This window comes from Macaca fascicularis, chromosome 9 (assembly GCF_037993035.2).
Source record: "Macaca fascicularis isolate 582-1 chromosome 9, T2T-MFA8v1.1".
Taxonomy (NCBI): domain Eukaryota; kingdom Metazoa; phylum Chordata; class Mammalia; order Primates; family Cercopithecidae; genus Macaca; species Macaca fascicularis.
The window spans coordinates 139,261,357-139,282,055 of NC_088383.1; positions in this window are offsets into that span (position 1 = coordinate 139,261,357).

Genomic DNA, 20,699 nt, shown 5'->3' on the forward strand with positions numbered 1-20,699 from the left:
TTCCAGTGAAATAAGTTCCCACATTCTTTACACGCATAGGGGTTTTCTCCTGTGTGAGTTCTCTGATGTTCAGTGTGAACTGACTTCCAGTGAAGTAAGTTCCCACATTCTTTACATGCGTAGGGGTTTTCTCCTGTGTGAGTTCTCTGATGTACAGTGAGGACTGAATTGCAGTGAAACAGTTTCCCACATTCCTTCTATCCACAGGGTTTTTCTGCTGTGTGAGTCCTCTGATATGTAGTAGTGAGTTTTGACTTTGGGTAGAAAGTTTTCCTACATTCTTTACATTCATATGGTTTCTCACCTGTGTAAGTACCCTGATATATCCTGAGGTTTGACTTCTTGCTAACGGTTTTCCCACACTAATTACATTAACAGGGGTTTTCCCCTGTGAGAGTTCTCTGATGTACGTTGACAGCTGACTTCTCACAGAAGGTTTTACCACATTTGTTACACTCACAGGGTTTCTCTCTTGTGTGAATTCTGTGATGGATCATAGGGTGTGACTTCTGGCAAAGGGATTTCCCACATTAATTACATCCATAGAGCTTTTCCCCTGTGTGAATTCTCTCATGGATTTCAAGGCCTGACTTATGGCCGAAGGATTTCTCACACTGGCTGCCTGCACATTTTTTCCGCCTCTATGTGTCCTCTGATGTACTATAAGATGTGATTTTCTAACTAGGATTTTCTCACATTCATAGAATTTTTGTCCTGTGTTTGCTGATGTTTAGGGAGGTTAGATATTTTACAGCCAGTTTTGCTCCCAACCTGAATTTTCTGTTGGACAACAAGAGCTGACTTATCACAGGCTTTCCCAAATTCACCATCCTTACAGAAGGTCTCTCTAATATAAACCCTCTTATGATTACTCCCTCTGTGTTGAAGGTCTTCCCGCGTCCACCATATTCAAAACACTGCAGCCTAGTTTGAAACTTGTGGTGCTCATCAAGATACTCATGATGTCTGTGAGACTTCTCAGTTATATTACAGGCATCGTTTCTCTCCAGCCTGCATCTCATCAGGCTCACTAGGGAGAAGCATGTTTTTAGATAAATCAAACTCCTAATGCCTCCTTCCTAAATAGTTTCCATTATTTATAATCAAATTTAAAATATCCTTTGAGTTCAAATTAAATGTTTTTTCTAATTCAACTCTCTCCTTTGTTGATGTAATGCTGTTGCTGATGACGATGTGCCAAAGCATCCACCGTGACTTTCTTGGCTCCTCTCAATTAGGTCATTAACTATCTGAACATCTGAAATGAGAAAAAAAAAAAAAATATCCATGAACCACACATTAACCATTTCTTATGGGATTCTCATGTAAGGAAAAAGAAGTTATTTCCTATCCCACTGGTTTTGGTAGTGGTTTTGTAAGCATATGGTTTTCCTTACTACTGACTTAATGTAATGAATCACAGGAATATATTTTCCAATGTTACACTGCATTTTCCTTTTCTTTTTAACTCATGAAGAAATATTTGCTAATTATGCTCCCCTCCTGCCTAGTGGTAGTTGTCACCTAAGTGCTTTTCATCTGCCATTTGTTTTCTCACTTCTTTTTATTTTATTCTGAAAACAACAGTGGGTGTCTCATGCTAGCATATCTCATTCTTCTGCTTTGATGATGGCAACATTTCCCTGGATCAGCTACTTGCAGGTACAGGGGAAGGTCATTTGTCTGTATCCTATGACTTAGGGACAGGATTTTCCATCTACGTTTTAGTTTTCACTCTTTCCTGGGAATGGCTGTAGGCATTTGGGGGTTTTTCAAATATAAATCACTTATTCCCTATGCTAAAGACACATCCCTGCAACTAAGTAATGTAACTACCTTCCTGTGCTTCTCAGAACCATAACAGGTACAGAAAGCTCCAGTCTACTACCCTGGGCACCCCTTTCTTACTACTATACAGGTTGTGGTTCTGCAGCCTAGGCTGTGCCCATATTAAAAAATGTACTTCTGGCTCCTTGTGATACAAATTTCCCTGACATTCTTTCTCCATTCCTAGTCCACACACCACTGCTTGATAATTCACTGCTTCTGAAGGCTTTTATTTTGTGTGCTGAAATTTGAGTTCTTAGTTTCACAGAAAATGTGTCTCCCATACATTTCATACTCTTTTTGTTGTATCAGAATGATTTCTAGTAATACAACAGGAAAATGCTAACTTCAAACCCTACTCCCAAACAGAAATCTGAGCTCTTCAACATGAAAGCCTTGATTCCCGTGTCCGTGGCACCCGGAATCTCCTGATTCTCCACCCAAGTCAAGGACCACTCCTTTGTGTGCCTCTATGCTGGGTCCTCCTCAGTTTCATGACTTCCGATGGTGTAGTACACAAGGTTCACTCCTAGACGTCTCATTTTCCTATCAACTCCCTCAATGGCTTTCTTTATAAGTATTATGTTAAATACCAGCCTTAAGCTACTCATTTCCAAATTTCTGTCTCTAATAGTAATGTCCACTCTTGAAACTATATGTTATATTCACCTATTATATGTCAAAATTGAAAATGAGTTAACTCAAACTGTATCTATGCTCAAGGAAACACTTAATAATCACTCTGAAACTGCCTTCTCTGATGATTCTTCCTAAATTATCACATCCTATTACTCTTGCTCTTTCTCACTCTTGTTAAGTATTTCTCATGCTTCTTAAACTACCCAATTATATCATTGCTTCTTTCTCATCAGAACAGAAACTCCGTGGAAAAGGAGCATTATTTTGATCACAGTTATAACTACAAAATTGCCAATATTTAAAACCTGCTGAATTAAGATGTGTTGAAAGAATAAACTGATGTATGAATACATGTCTGAAAAAAGACTCATCCCTGCAAATAGAGGAAAGGAGGGCAACTGAGAATATTAAGAAAATAAAAAGCAAAGGAAAATGTCTAAGAATAGGGAGGCAGAAATTAGGTTTTGAACAAAGAGACTATTCAGCAAAACACAAGGCTGGGTTCTATGTATGAGAGGTATTCTTAGGGGTCTATGTAATGCATGTGTTTGGTGCATGCAGACTAACTGTTCTCAGGTCTAGGACCTGGGTAGAAATTGGTGAAAACAAATTGGCATCTGCTGGGCTTTACTGCTCCAGGTGTCCCTGTCCAGCACGTGCTGACTGACCTGCAAGGCTCTGATCTGGGACTTCTTCTCCCCTCTGTGGCTCTGTTCCTTGCTCCAACTTGAAGATCACTTCAGGTTTGGTAATGCAATGCCCTTTTAATTGGAAATAATGTAAGACTTTGTCAAAATGCTAAGTCAGGTCCTTTGAAGAATGACAACAGCTTGGCTTCAGCAGCTGTGCAATGAAGGAGCCAATTTTAACCTTTCATTGGACAGGGGTGACACTCACATTCTTCATGGACTGGAATCTTATATCTAAATAGTAGTAAACTTATACAGGTTCCTATATTTATCTAGAAGGAATAAAGTATTGCTCCTTGGAGGTACTGGCAAGTTTCACTCACTTGATGATATGAGGATGCTATAGGTCTCCAGCATCATGTCTCTGTACAGGGTCCTCTGAGCATTGTCCAGATGCTGCCACTCCTCCTAGGTAAAGTCCACAGCCATATCCTGAAAGGACACCAACCCCTACAATGGCACATTTCTTGAGTCATTGGCCCTGGGTCACACAGGTATCTGGGAATTCGCCCTTCTCTCTGTGTGTATCTTACATGCAGTTATGCTCACTGACAGCCCCCACCAGACACCCACTGCCAGCTACCAGTGAGCTGCCATGCACACCAACCCAGCTGTGCTTTTAGAGGACCCATCATAGCTGCTGCCTTACTGCACCAGTGGGTGAGACAAGCCAGCCTGCTGAGACTCCCTAAACCAAAGAAACAGAAGTACTAGTAAAATGTTTGAAACTGCTATGTTTCAGGGGTGGTTTTAAAAGCAGATTAGATAACAGGAACAGAATTTGGCAGCTGGAATGGGGTGCTGTGTTAATAAGAAGCTACGACATGCAGCACTGGACCTAAGACTGAGCAGAAGTTGGGCCTCAAGAAGACTGTTCATGGAAGTTGGAAGGGTGTCAAGACTCTTGGTGAGGGTTGAAGTACAGTGAGAAAAATCACACTGGAAACTGAAGAAAAAGGCATGTGGGTTACAAACTGGAGGACTGTGGGCAGCATGGCTGCCTGCCGTGACGTAAAAAATTAAAAGGGAATCTCACCATGTTGGGGTCGGCCTAAGGAGATGAATGGAAAGAATGTGGAAAGAGCTACCTGGTCTCCTCCCTCTGCCTTTGAGAAAATATAAGAGGATAGAGATGATCTAAAAAAGGAAATTCAATCGTCAAACAGAACTTAGGGGAAATGAGCCAGGACTTGTGGGGTTTGAAATAATAATGTTTCTCATCCTCGATTTTTCCCACCAAAACATTTTAAGGTAAGAAATGACTTTATGGCAAAGATAAAACCCAGTGTTTTTGTAAAAAGGTGAAAAGTCAAAAATATTTTCAGCATTTTAAGGACCTTAGGGTATGACAAGAGTGTACCTGGTAACAACAGGGCTTCTGAGGCTGTATTCCCACAGTGGCCTCAGAGAGAGGGGGAGACTAGAGACGGAAACTCCTGTCTTGGAGTGAGTGTGTGTGTGTGTGTGTGTGTGTGTGTGTGTGTGGTCGGGGAGGGTTATTTTGGTCTAATGGATTTTGGTCCACAGGAAGCTTGTCTTTTTCAAAGACGTGTACACAGAATAATTTTTTGTACCCAAAGTCCAGAGTTAGAAGAAAATGAAAAGGGGGTCACTGGATTTCCAAATTACAGTAAACAAAAAATAGGTGGAGAAAATTGGTCAACTGCAAACCCAGGAATTAAGGAAAAAGAACATGGAGAATGGTGAGAGCCCAGAGGGCAGAGTGAACAGGCACAAAGCATGTTAGGACTGGGTCCTAATCAATGAACTGGAGCAGGTGGAAGGGAAGCGCCCACCATGTTCTTGCTCTGTACTGGCTGTTTGTGGGGTGGCAGAAGACGGGCCACCAGTACCTAATGTGGATAAGCTTTCAGCCAGTTCCATAGTAGGAAAAGATTTCTGGGGCTCTTCAGAGGGGCACACAAGGGGCATAGTATATTTTGCATGTGGAAGAAATGTAAATAACTTGTAGCCAGAAGGCAAAGTAGTTTATTAAAGACTGTTGCAAATCTTGCTATTCCTCTTATGGTAACTGAAATCAAATTGCCCGGCACTTGAACTGGACTGCCCTTTGTGATGAGCCTAGGAGAATGTGTTGGTAGAGATGTTTTGGGAATTCTGAGGGGAGATCATGAAAAGCCTCTCAGCCTCTGCCTGGGCCTCTTGCATACCTGCTCTGGGAGATGCCAGATAAACCTAGCTACCCTGAGATTGCTGGACTGGGAGGAGGTCCAGTCTGGCCACAAGGAGAGGCCTGGGTGCCTCCTCAATGTCCGCAGACATAGCTGTCCTTCCAGCTGAGATCAGAGACCACATGAAGCAGACTACACTGCCCTGGTGCAGACCAGAGACTCCAGGAAGCAGCCAACCCACACGGCCTTGTTCAGATCCTGACCCACAACATTCTCATATGTAATAAGAAAAATTTCGTGTTGAGCCAGTGTTTTGTAGTACTTTGTTACACTGCAGATAACTGGAACACTGAAAAAATTATTTGAGACCATAGGCAGCACTTTGGTTTGAAACATAGGGTGCATTGGTTTGAAAAATAGGGTGTGTGAATATGAGCTTCAACAGAAATGAATAAAGCACATTTCACTTTTTATGTTAGAACTCTAGAGTGTAATAATGAATTTAAAATGTTCAGTATTAGATTGAGTATAATCTTTAAAAAAGAAAACATGACAGGTATTTTCAACTACAAACCTACAATTGTATATTAAGAAAACTAGATAGAATCACTGAGATAAATTTATATAAGGAAAAGGTATAAATTATGAAAATCTGGGGTGCAGTTTATTCTTTGCATATCTTTGTGCGGACCCTTGTCCAAATGCATCCCAGTAACTCCTGAATGGTTTTCCCAGTGTATTCTGAAGGATGTCACATGTGCTGGGTAAAAGCAAGGTTCACCAGGGACTGAACCTCATCACCCAGAAAACACACCCTTAAGGTTTTGCCAAGAATCACATTTCAGATGTAACAAACTTACTGATGGTTGTGAGCACCAAATCACAAACCAGTTCTTCCCCCTAAACTGGCACTGTAAACAGACATTAGAATAAAATACAAAGAACAAATAAACATAAGTAGCAGGAGTTGACACTAGATGAGGTAAGACCTAAGAGAGAGGATTCCAGGAGGAATAGGGATTTGGGTCACTGGCTGTAAGGTCATAATACCACAGATAAGGGAATAATGGAGGTGGTTTTCATGTTGGATTTGTTGGTCTTGAGGTGTCTTCTGGATAGCTACAAAGAAGCATTTAATAGGGAGTTGACCGTGTGCTCTAAAGGCTGGGGAAGACATCAAAGCTGGAGAGAAACAGGACTGCCAAATCACAGAGGGCTGAGTCAGACAGGAGAACTGTAGAATGGGATGGGTGGGAAATCAGATAGTACACTTGTATGAGGTACATTAAGGAGAAGAAAGTAGAAGAATTCAGGGAAAAAGAGAAGAAACGATCAGTGAGCCCATGATAGAAACGAACACAGAAGAATTTCCAGCAGATCATGAACAGTGGTTTCAAATATGGCAAAAGTTTCAAGTTAGGCAAAGACTAGATAATAGTCATTGCATTTTACTATAATTTAGGTTATTGGTGAGTTTTAGAAAAAATGAATTAAGACTACATTGTGCTGGGAATATGTGCCAGAAACAAAGAACTTTGACCAGTCTGCTGCATACTTCGTATATATAGAAGAACTGAGAGAAAGGTATGGATAATTATTTAAGGATCTGTGCTTGACTCAGTTCCCCAGATGTTCCAGGTTTTACTTATGAATGAAGTTTGACCTTCCAAACCTGTCTAGGACAACATATTTTAGTAACTCCAGAAATACCTTATTCTGGAAGTTGTGTTTTAGTGCCAGGGAACCATTTCCACTGCAGAATGTGAAAAGCGTTTACCTTCCAGGTTGGTAGTGAGAAACTTTCCACAACATCATCTACGTGACTAATGAAGTCAGTATTTCAGACTTTGGTGCCAGCAAGTCTTCATGTCTCATGAGAATGTAGCATGGTCTCTTCTTAGGTTCCATTCCAATCATGCAACAAACGTGACTGCCTTTTTACCATGGCATCATAAAAATCAGAGGCAGATTTGTACTCAATTTAGACAAAAACTCTAAGGTCTTCACAATCTGCCCATGTTTATAGGTTATTTTTATCTTATTTATTATGTCCATTTCCCTTAAGTTTTGCTTTACATTTTTCTACTTTTCCACTGAAATTCATAACACAATGTAAAAGAAAGTGAGGGATAAATTAAAAAAACCTCCACTCACTGGGTGTTTAATTTTTCGTTGCTCTTGAAAACACATAGTAGACATGTTGGGAACAGGCCCCCCAAAATCTGGCCATAAACTGATCCCAAAACTGTCCATAAACAAAATCTCTGCAGCACGGTGACATGTTCATGATGGCCATGACACCCATGCTGGAAGGTTGTGGGTTTACTGGAATGAGGGCAAGGAACACCTGGCCTATTTAGGGTGGAAAGCCGCTTGAAGGTGTTCTTTTTTTTTTTAATGGGAAAATGATTTATTTTCATTAAAATGAGATATGAGATATGATACGTTCTAAATAACAAAATAGAATTTCAGTAGTAAAATGTAAATCCTACACACGCACACTCCACTGTGGTTCTTTCGGATAAAGTCTTTGATAGTTGGTGTTCAGTTTTCAAAAATAAGATTATTTTTTTTCATTAATATTTGGTATAAAATAGCTGTTTCCTTTCAAAGGAGAGGGCATTCATCATTTCTGCTCGTTATTTCTGCCATATAAGCAGATCCTAATAACCTATTTTTCTCCTCCCGTGAAAATCTGTCTCTCAATGTATTCACCTGCTCTTTCTGATCCATGGTCAGGTAGTACAGCAATCCTTTCTAATAACCCAAAGTGTTTAAACCACAAACAATAGCATGAGTGATCTGTGCCCTAAGAACATGCTCTTGCTGCAGATAACTAGCCAAACCCATCCCTTTATTTCAGCCCATCCCTTTGTTTCCTTTAATGAATACTTTTAGTTAATCTATAATCTATAGAAACAAAGCTTATCACTGGCGTGCTGTCAATAAATATGTGGGTAAATCTGTGTTCGAGGCTCTCAGCTCTGAAGGCTGTGAGACCCCTGATTTCCAGCACCACACCTCTGCATCTCTCTGTGTGTGTCTTTAATTCCTCTAGCGCTGCTACGCTAGGGTCTTCCCAACTGAGCTGGTCTCAGCAAGTGGTGCCCATATGTGGGGGCTCGAATCCAGGTTGAAGGAGTGCCAGAGTGACAGTTGGAGAATGTGGAACTAAGCTGGAGGACACCTGAGTACTCTTAAGCAATCCCCATGGTGAGAAAGAAGGGGAGCTCGGAAGCATCAGGGTAACAATGGGACAATTGTGGGTTCTGGTTCATTCCACCTTGTAAGCTTTTCACACTGATGATGAGGAGGAAGGAGACTATAAGGAAGTAACAGAAGAGGGTACAGAGCAGGTTTGTTTTCCAGCTAAAGCTAAAGCGGCAAAGGAGGGAGAGGTTCAGCCCTACCGTCTGCACCCCCTCATTATTATTTTGAAGACCGAGTGGCCTGACCCTTCAGATCTTTCTTTTCTGGAGGACACTGGGGGAAAAGTAGTTGCCCCAGTGACTGTTAGAGCAGCGCCTTGAGTGACCACTCTCAGTTCTATTCAGGCAGGAATTCAGCAAGCTAGATGAGAGGGTAAATTAGAGGCTTGGCAGTTCCCTGTTAGAATACAACCCCCAGATCAACAGGGAAATATTATAGCTACATCTGAGCCTTTTCCTTTTAAATTACTCAAAGAATTTAAGCTATTAATCAGTATGGACGAGGTTCTCCTTTTGTAATGGGACTGTTAAAGAATGTTGCTGTTTCCAGTCAGATGATTTCTACTGACTGGGATGCTCTTCCTTGAGCTTGTCTAACTCCTGCTCAGTACTTAAAATTTAAAATTTGGTGGGCAGATGAAGCTTCCATTCAGGCTGCTCACAATGCCCAGGCCCAACCTCAAATTAATATAACTGCAGACCAACTTTTGGGGGTTGGCGGCTGGGCTGGTTTAGATGTACAAGTGGTCATGCAGGATGATGCCTAGAACAGCGTAGAAGAGTGTGTATTAGAGCTTGGGGAAAAAAAATCACTTCAGGTGGAGAACAACACCCTTCCTTTAGTGCTATAAAACAGGAACCAAAAGAACCATATGTAGATTTTATAGCTCGGTTACAGGAGTCTCTTAAAAAGATGATTGCAGATTTGGCTGCTTAGGATATAGTGTTGTGGTTATTAGCTTTTGACAATGCTAATCCCAATTGCCAGGCTGCTTTGCAACGTATTAGAGGGAAAGCACATTTACTTGATTATATCAAGGCCTGTGACGGTATTGGAGGTAATCTGCATAAAGCTACTTTGTTGGCACAGGCAATGGCAGGACTGAGAGTGGATAAAGGAGCTTGTTTTAACTGTGGGAAGCATGGTCATACTAAAAAAGAATGTAGAAAAAAATCAGCGAGTCAGGCTGCCAGATAGGGGAAAAAAGAAAGCTGCTGAGCTGGAAATATGTCCAAAATGCAGAAAAGAAAACCATTGGGCTAATCAGTGTCACTCTAAGTTTGATAAAGAAGGGAACCCGATTTTGGGAAACGCCATGAGAGGCCCATCCTGGGCCCCATTCCAAACAGGGACATTTCTGGCTCAGGCCATTCCCTCACCCCTCTACAGTGTCTGTCCCCGCCACAGTCGGTAGTGCCGCAGTAGATTTATGCTGCACAAAACTGTGAGCCTTCTGCCTGGGGAACCCCCACCAAAGGTCCCAACAGGAGTCTGTGAACCTTGCCAGCAGCGACAATAGGATTACTTCTAGGTAGGTCTAGTTTAAATTTAAAAGGGGTACAAATACATACAGGAGTCATTGATTCAGATTACAATGGGGAAATTCAAATTATTATATCTACCTCGGTTCCTGGGAAAGCAGAGCCAGGAGAGCGCATAGCACAGCTCCTGATTGTGCCGTATGTGGGAATGGGGAAAAGTGAAATTAAACAAACAGGAGGATTTGGAAGCACAAATAAACAAGGTAAATCAAATTACTGACAAATGTCCTACCTGTGAAATAACTATTCAGGGAAAGAAATTTAAAGGTTTGGTAGATACAGGAGTGGACATTTCAGTCATTTCTCTACAGCACTGGCCATTCACGTGGCCAGTTCATCCTGCTCAATTTAAAATAGTTGGAGTGGTAAAGCCCCTGAAGTATATCAAAGTAGTTATATTTTACATTGTGAAGGGCCCAGTGGACAACCTGGGACTATTCAACCAATTATAACTTCTGTACTTATAAATGTATGGGGGAGAGATTTATTACAACAATGGGGAGCACAAGTTCTAATTCCAGAATAATTATATAGCCCTCAAAATCAACATATGATGCATGAAATGGGGGTAAGTCCCTGGTATGGGACTAGAAAAAAATTTGCAAGGTTTGAAAGAACTGCTTCAAGTGGAAAGACAAAGTTCCCACCAAAGATTAGGATATCATTTTTGATGGCGGCCATTGTTAAGCCTCCAGAACCTATACCTTTAAAGTGGTTAACAGGTAAGCCAATTTGGATAGAACAATGACTGCTAAGTAAAGAGAAACTGGAGGCTTTAGGGGAATTAGTTACTGAACAATTTGAAAATGGGCACATAGCTCCAACATTTTCTCCTTGGAATTCTCCAGTTTTCATAATTAAGAAAAAATCAGGTAAATGGAGAACGTTAACTGACCTAAGAGTCATCAATTCAGTTATACAAACTATGGAAGCATTACAGCCAGGATTGCCTTCTCCTGCTATAATTCCAAAAAGTTGGCCTTTAATAGTCATAGATTTAAAAGACTGTTTCTTTACTATCTCCTTAGCTGAGCAAGACTGTGAACGGTTTGCATTTACAATTCCTGCAGTAAACAACCTGCAGCCTGCTAAGCATTTTCACTGGAAAGTATTGCCTGCCACAAGGCATGTTAAACAGTCCAACAATTTGCCAGATGTATGTAGGGCAAGCAATTGAACCTACTCGTAAAAAATTTTCAGTGTTACTTTATTCATTATATGGATGATATACTTTGTGCTGCCTCCACTCGAAAAATATTACTCCAATGTTATGATCACTTGCAAAATTTGATTTCTCGTGCTGGTTTAACTATAGCTCCTGACAAATTCAGCCTACTACTCCTTACTCCTACTTGGGGACCTTAGTAAATGACACTACCATTGTGCCACAGAAAATAGCCGTATGTAGGGATCAATTGAAAACATTAAATGACTTCAGAAAAATTACTAGGGGACATAATTGGGTACAACCTGCTCTAGGCATTCCTACCTATGTCATGAGTAATCTGTTTTCTATCCTTAGAGGAAATCCTAGTCTCACTAGCCCTCAGCAATTAACAAAGGAGGCTGAGGCAGAGTTATAGCTAATTGAAAAGCAAGTCCATAAAGCTCAAATAAATAGAATAGATCCAGAGAAGGCTCTAGATTCACTAATTTTTTCAACTCAGCATTCACCTACTGGTGTTATTGTCCAAGAACAGGACTTAGTACAGTGGCTTTTTCTTCCACATACTAATTCACGGACTCTAACTCCTTATTTAGATCAAATTGCTACTATGATAGGAAATGGGAGAACTCAGATTGTTAAATTAGATGGATATGATCCTGGAAAAATTATTGTCCCTCTCATGAAGGCACAAATACAGCAAGCTTTCAGAAATAGTCTTACTTGGCAAACCCATTTAGCTGACTTTGTGGGTACTCTTGATAATTATTTTCCTAAAATGAAACTGTTTCAATTTTTGAAATTAACTAATTGGATTCTCCCTAAAATAACTAAATTTAAACCAATTGAAGGTGCTGAGAATGTTTTTACAGTTGGGTCTAGTAATGATAAAGCTTCTTATTCTGGCTCGAAAAGTAAAGTTTTCCAGACGCCCTATACTTCAGCTCAAAAAGTGGAGCCTGTAGCTGTAATTGAGGTATTGACTGCTTTTGATATGCCTATTAATGTGATTTCTGATTCTTCATACATGGTTCATTCCACACAGTTAATTGAAAGTGCTCAGTTACAATTTCATACAGATGAACAACTGATGACTTTATTTACCCAATTGCAAACAGCAGTTAGGAGTAGAACGCACCCTTTTTACATCACTCACATTAGGGCTCATACACCTCTTCCAGGACCTTTGACTGAAGGGAATCAAATGGCTGATCACCTCGTTGCTAATGCAATATCTAATGCTAGACATTTTCACAATTTAACCCATGTGAATGCCTCTGGTCTCAAACACAGATACAGCATTACCTGGAAAGAAGCTAAAGCTATTATCCAGCAATGTCCAACTTGTCAAATGGTACATTCCCCATCTTTTACAGGAGGAGTTAATCCTCAAGCATTGGAACCTAATTCTCTTTGGCAAATGGATGTCACACATCTTCCCTCATTTGGGAGACTAGTGTGGACACTTTTTCTCATTTTGGGCTACATGTCAATCAGGAGAGTCTTCTACCTGTGTTAAACGTCACCTTTTGCAGTGTTTTGTGGTGATGGGCATTCCAGCATCTATTAAAACAGATAATGCCCCAGGCTATACTAGCCAAGCTCTAGCTACATTTTTCTCTATGTGGAATACTAAACACGTTACTGGTGTCCCATACAATTCTCAAGGACAAGCCACAGTGGAAAGAATGAATCTCTCCCTGAAACAGCAGTTGCAAAAGCAGAGGGGGGTGTGGGGGGGGGGGGGAGGAATAGAGAATATGGAACACTGCAGATGCAACTGAATCTAGTATTATTAACTTTAAATTTTTTGAGCTGGCCCAAAGGTCAGATGTATCAGCAGCTGAACAGCATCTACAGAAACCAGCTGCAAAGACAGAAGCAGAACAACTGGTTTGGTGGAGAGATCCAATAACAAAAAGTTGGGAAATAGGTAAAATAATAACTTGGGGTAGAGGTTATGCTTGTGTTTCTCTGGGACAAAATCAACAGCCGATTTGATACCATCAAGACACCTGAAACCTTATCGTGAGCCAGATGCCAAGGAAGAGATTCCGGGAGGAACCCAAGGACCCCCCTGGTTGCAGCCGTGTTGAGGCTGATGCTGAGGAAGACCCCAGCTATCATGAGCAACACCTGTCGAACACAGCCACCCACCTGGGGACAGATCAAGAAGCTGTCACAGATGGCAGAAGAAAACCTGAGGAAAGCAGGACAACCAGTCCCAATGAGTAATTTAATGGTAGCTATGATAGTGTGATCACCATTGCCATGAGTATTCCTTCAACAAGGGCTGAAACAGAGAACAATTATACTTATTGGGCATATTTATCAAGCTTGGCTGGCAATAATACCTGGATGTAATCACTCTATGACACAGTTACACATGCTTTTGGATCTCAGTATTTACCATAATAAATCTGCTCCTATAATTGAGGCATACCACTCTCAAAAACCTATTTGTAAACAGAATTGGACCTGGCCAGAAAAAATGGACATACTTGTTTGGGAAGATTGCATTGCAGAACAGGCAGAGGTGCTGCGCAACCATTCCTGTGGAATCATTATTGATTGGTCCCTTAAGGGGATGTTTAGATTAAATTGCACCTCTCAGTCTGTGTGCCATGGCCACACTGTATTCAGCTGGTCTGAACAAAATGGTCAGATGGTAGAAATGATAAAAGTATGGCAAGAGTTCCTATTATCTGGAACCATGGCGGTATAGTGGCACCTCAACCTCAAATGATATGGCCTGCTCTAGGAGCTTAACATAAGGATTTGTGGAAATTATTAATAGCTCTTAATAAGATCAAAATTTGGGAAAGGATAAAAAAGCATCTAGAAGGACACTCTACAGACTTGTCTTTGGATATTACAAAATTAAAAGAACAAATATTTAAAGCATCCCAGGCACACCTGACCCAAATGCCAGGAACTGGAGTGCTAGAAGGAGCTGCAGACAGATTAGCAGCTAGTAACCCATTAAAATGGACAAAAACACTTGGAAGCTCTGTGATTTCAATGATGATTGTGCTTTTAATCTGTGTTGTTTGTCTTTGTATAGTCTGCAGATGTGGATCCTGACTCCTGCAAGATGTAGTTCACTGTGACAAAGCTGCCTTTGCTTTTATCGCTTTGCAAATCAAAGAAGGGGTCCCCCAAAATCTGGCCATAAACTGGCCCCAAAACTGTCCATAAACAAAATCTCTGCAGCACTGTGACATGTTCATGATGGCATGACACCCATGCTGGAAGGTTGTGGGTTTACTGGAATGAGGGCAAGGAACACCTGGTCTACCTAGGGTGGAAAACCGCTTTAAAGGCATTCTTTTTTTTTTTTTTTTTTTGAGACAGAGTCTTGCTCTGTCGCCCAGGCTGGGGTGCAGTGGCCGGATCTCAGCTCACTGCAAGCTCCGCCTCCCGGGTTTAGACCATTCTCCTGCCTCAGCCTCCCGAGTAGCTGGGACTACAGGCGCCCGCCACCTCGCCCGGCTAGTTTTTTGTATTTTTTTAGTAGAGACGGGGTTTCACCGTGTTAGCCAGGATGGTCTCGATCTCCTGACCTCGTGATCCGCCCGTCTCAGCCTCCCAAAGTGCTGGGATTACAGGCTTGAGCCACCGCGCCCGGCCTTAAAGGCATTCTTAAACCACAAACAATAGCATGAGCGATCTGTGCCTTAAGGACATGCTCCTGCTGCAGATAACTAGCCAAACTCATCCCTTTATTTCAGCCCATCCCCTTGTTTCCTGTAAGTTAATCTATAATCTATAGAAACAATGTTTATCACTGGCTTGCTGTCAGTAAATATGTGGGTAAATCTCTGTTCGAGGCTCTCAGCTCTGAAGGCTGTGAGACCCCTGATTTCTAACTCCACACCTCTGTATCTCTGTGTGTGTGTCTTTAATTCCTCTAGCGCTGCTAGGTTAGGGTCTCCCTGACCGAGCTGGTCTTGGCAAGACAGACTCTGGAAACATGGCTGAGAGAGAAGGTAAATGTAGTGGATTAAGGAGAGAACTGGTGTGGCTTGGTCCTACATTCTTGTGTCCAAAACGCTATACAAATTAGCTGGAAAATGACTTCCCTCCCCAAAAAGAAACAACTACATCAACAAAAACCACAAACAGGAACATCCTTGGGAGAGATTAGTCCTCCACACCTCAAATAAGGGGAAACTAAGGTCCATTAAAAATGCATCTGCTAGTATATTAATTAGTTGACATTAGATATATATTTTATTTTTCGGTTAATGATAATATACTTTACTAATTTAGCACCAATGAATGTTACCTAAAGACATAATGTAATAATTTAAACCAGAGAAATTGACATTATATCTCTACTAAAATTAACATCATAGAAATATACTTGGCTATTTTAACTATTTTCCTATATATGGATTCCATGCAGGACTCTATATGGTATTTCCACTATCTCTAACACATCTTGCTTTTATATATGTAGATATCATGCAAAGTATGCATCTTGCAAACGAACATTTTTTTGCCCATGACTGTATCAGAAACAAATGTACATAATGTATATTTCTTATGGTACACTGTTCCAGTAATGTTTCCCAATGACAAGTCTCCCTGTATCCAAGACCTCATGTAATGTGCTGTGATGATGAACTGGGCTTTGCCTTTTGACTTGCCTTGAATAATGGGACACAGGCAAATGTGATGCCAAATATAGATTAAAAAAGTATTTGCCTAATGGTGCCTGCCTTCTTGGGCACAGTCATATTGTGAACAATCCTGGGGCTACCTGTTGGAGACACAGTGCCTAGCAGAGAGCCAGCACAAACCACAAGACGTGAGTAAAGGCATCTTAAGCCAACCAGCCAGGTGACTCAGCCAGGCACCAGGTGACTCAACTGTCACTCATGATCCAAGCAACACTAACATAGAATATGAACTGCCCAAATGAACCCACCACAAAATACAGATCCACAGAAGCTTGAGCAACGAAAATGGTGGTGGTTTTTTAAGCCACTAAGCTCTGATTACTTTCTTGTAAAGAAAATGCTAACTGATACATCTGAGCCATCAAAACTTGATATATATCTAAGAAAATTATGTGGGGAAGAAAGTCTTAATGTGTATGTTAAATACAATCAACAGCACTTTGGAAGCACACATAGAAATTTTGAAAATCACAATGAATGTCAAATGGATGGAATTCAGTGAGGTAGATGGCTGGTGCCAATAGAGACCATGTGAATCATACAAAGCAACTGTTTGCACATCAGAAAGTCATCTATGTTTTAAAGTTTTTACATCATAAAAAAGTTTGTTTACTTAAAAAAATACAAACATAAAAAGAATCTGTCACAAGGGAGCATTGTACTTCATTTTATTAAATTTTTAGTAATAGGTTTGGAGCAGCAGTATGACACAGTCTAATTTTCCCATATTAATGTCAAATAAGCTCCCATTATTTTCATGCAGAATTTATGATTCTAAAGAACATATTACTGACATTAAGTGGGAAACACTTGTGTTTCCTCAAAGGAAACTCTTTGAAGTCACATAATCCATAGAAAGTGTTGGGGATAAAAAAGGATAGAGATGTTTAAGGCAAAATATTTTAAAGCAATGTTTGTTCTATGTTGACTTTAGTGTTGCAAAAATAATCTCAAAAGTAAACACTTGTTTTGACTTGTGGCAAAATGAGTAACACTAGCCAAAAGGTCGGGATGCCTAACATCTACAGATCTATCTACCTGATGGAGACGTGCAGTTCTGGTTCTTTCTTAATCCTAGTCTGACAATGGGGAACATTGTGGGAACTGTGGGGAAATTCGAACGTGGGTCAATGAGTTGATGATATTAAGTAATCTCATTTAAAAAATCTGATGTAGGTACTGCTGTTATAACCCACGACTGTTTTTTGTTAGATGCATTCTACAGTAGGTAAAAAGTCTTAATTTTACTTCAAGTTTGTTAACAAATTAGTAAGAAATTAAAATGCTAAGCCTCTTCCATTAAAGGATGTTCTCACTCAAGTTACTTGTTAGCCTTCAATGGGTTATATTACACAGTTGGGAAAATGCTCTATCGTATATACATAATACAATAGCAGGGTCATAGGGTAGGTACACTTCATAATCCTTGTGCCAATGTACTCTTCCAGAGTCTGATAATCATTTACCAAGAATTTCCCAAGTTCCATCCAAGTTCCAACCAACCAACCATCCATCCATCCATCCATCCATCCATCCATCCATCCATCCATCCATCCATCCAATCCTTATTTTATTTTATTTGATTTTTATTATTTTGTAAGATGGACTCGAACTTTGCCTTTCTGTCCTGGCTTTTGCCACCTACTAGGCATGGAGTTCTGTGTAGGCTTCCTCAGAGCTCCAGTTACCATCAAAATTCCTCTTCAAGCAGGTAGATGTGGGCTTATGTAATGAAGGTTGCTATGGGGTTGAGGGATGGAAAGAGGTTGGGATGAAATGGAGGTGAAGTTTTGGGGGTGGAGGCATGGAGGGATGAGAGGCTTGCCACTTGCTAAACCTATCCCTGATTTTCTCTTTTCCTAAGATATATCCTGCTTTGTTCAAATTTCTGTATCTTCTCTGATCCTATAATTGCCTTAGTGACTATTGTACAGATCTATGCAACTCAGTCTTGATCCTCCTAGAACCCTGTTGCCTCAGACTTTGGAATTTCTGTGTTTGTTTCTCAGACTCCTGGATCCCAGGCCTCTATCTTAAACACCTCTTGGTATGATATCTGGGGATCCTTTAAATACAGGATGATTGGCAGGGGTTTGGTGAGGGGAACCGTGCCTGATAGTCTACCATCCAGGATATGGATGGTCATCTTTCTCTTTGTGGGCCTCAGTCTTCCCTCCATAAAAATGGAAACAGTAATACACATTTGGTTGTGCAGACCTCACCCCAAGCCCGACTGTAATAATATAAAGGCCAACAATACGGCCGGGCGCGGTGGCTCACGCCTGTAATCCCAGCACTTTGGGAGGCCGAGGCGGGCGGATCACAAGGTCAGGAGATCGAGACCACGGTGAAACCCCGTCTCTACTAAAAATACAAAAAATTAGCCGGGCACGGTTTTGGGCGCCTGTAGTCCCAGCTACTCGGGAGGCTGAGGCAGGAGAATGGCGTGAACCCGGGAGGCGGAGCTTGCAGTGAGCCGAGATCGCGCCACTGCACTCCAGCCTGGGCGACAGAGCGAGACTCCGTCTCAAAAAAAAAAAAAAAAAAAAAAAAAAAAAAAAAAAAAAAAAAAAAAGGCCAACAATACAATCCCCCTCTTACCGCTATGAAGGGAAAATCCTCAGAGTCAAGGAGGGGAGACTAGGCATAATACCTAGGTGTTGCCAACAGTACCCATGTACTGTAGTTTCTAGTGTTCAAGTTTATATCTCTTTTCTTAAAGATATTCCTAAGTACTTTGTTTTTGGTTCTATTATAACTAGAATTTGTTCCTTAATTTCGTTTTGATTGTTCACTTCTTGTGTACAGAAATACAATGGATTTTTGTACATCATCTTGTATCCCATTATATACCTGAACTCATTTATTAGTTATAATAGTTTTTAGTGAATTCCTTACAGTTTTTTAAATACAGGATCATGTCCTCTGTGAATAAAGCTAGTTGAACTTCTTCCTCTCCAATCTAGATGCCTTTTATTTATTTCTGTTGCCAAATTGTCCTAGTTAGGACTGTCAGTACAACGATGAATAGATGTGGTGAGATTGGATACATTTATCTTGTTCCTGATCTTAGAACATAAGTATACTGGCCTTCACCATTAAGCATGATCTTAGTTGTGAGTTTTTCACATGCCCTTTATCAGGTTGAGGATGTTCTCCTACATTTCTACTTTGTTGAATACTTTCATCATGAAATGCTGTTGGATTTTGTCAGATTTACTCTCTGCGTCTATTGAAATGGTCATGTGGTGTTGTCTACTATTATATTGATATGGTGTATTGTTATTAAATGATTTTTGGTTTTTAACCAACCTTATATTCCTGGGATTAATCCACCTTGGTCATGTGGTATAATTATTTCTATATGTTGCTGGATTCTGTTTGCCTGTATTTTTGAAGGATTCTGCATCTATATTCATAAGATGCATTGTTCTGAATTTTTCTTTTCTTGTGATATCTTTGTAAGGTTTCAGCACCAAGGTAATACTGCCTCATAGAATAAGTTGGAAAGTATCTCTATTGCTTCTATTTTTTGGAGAGTTTGGGAAGGTCTGATATTAAATGTTCTCCAAATATTTAGTAGAATTCACCAGTCAAGTTTCTAGACATGAACTTTTCTAGGTATGTAGGTTTTTTTAGTATAATCTCTTCACTTACAATAGTTCCAGTCAGGTAATTTACCTTTTTCTTTAGTCCGTTTTGGCAGTTTATGTATTTCTAGCAATTTTTCCATTTCACCTAAATAAACTAATGTATGTGTATACCATTGTTCATATTATTATTCTCTAAATATCCTTTTACTTCCTAAAACTTGGTAGTAATGTCCCCCTTTCAACACTGTTTATTTTAGTTATTTGAGTCTTCTCTATTTGTTTCTTGGTCTAGCTAAAGGTTTTTCTATTTCGTTGATCTTTTATGATGTGTTTTTTATTTCACTGTTATTCTCTAGTGTTTTTGTTATTTCCTATTTCATTGATTTCTACTGTAGTCTTTATTAATTTCTTCCTTATGCCTACTTTAGATTATGTTTGCTTTTTTTTAAGTTGTCTTAACATGAGAAGCCTAGGTTATTGGCTTGAGATCATTTTTCTTTCTTAATATATTTACAGCTATAAATTTTCTTCTAAGCACTTTTTTAGCTGCCTTCCAAAAATTGTGTATATTGCATCTTCATTTTTCCATCATCTTGGTGTATTTTCTAAGATTTCTTTTGATTTTTTCTTTGACTCTTCCATAATTTTGGAGAGTGTTGCTTAATTCCACATATTTGAATTACCCAAATTTCTTTTAAGTTATCAATTTCCAGGTCTACTCCATTATGATTGATCTACATACTGTATATTATCCTGTCCTTTTACATACATGTATTGTGGTTTGTTTAATGGCTTAGCATGGAGCTATCCTGGAGAATGTTCATGCACAGTTGAGAAGTACTGTATACTCTGCAGTTGTTGGGTGGAATGTTCTGTCCACGTTTTTCAAGTCTAGCGGAACCAAAATGTTGCTTGTGTCTCCTGTTTCCTTGTTGCTTTTTTGTATAGTTGTTCTATCCATTATTGGATTTGGAGAAATAAGGTCTTTAAACATTATTTTTGAATTTTTTATTTCTACCTTTCTTTCTGTTAGTTTTTACTTCAGTCGTTTTGGTGATATTTTATTAGGTGCACACATAGTCATACTGGTCCTTTCTTACTGATGAATCTATACTTTTGTTGTTGTAATATGTCCCTAATTAAATCTACTAACTTTTTTTTTGTTTAAAAAACTTTTTCATCTGATATTAGTATAGCTACTTTAGTATAGTTTTCTTG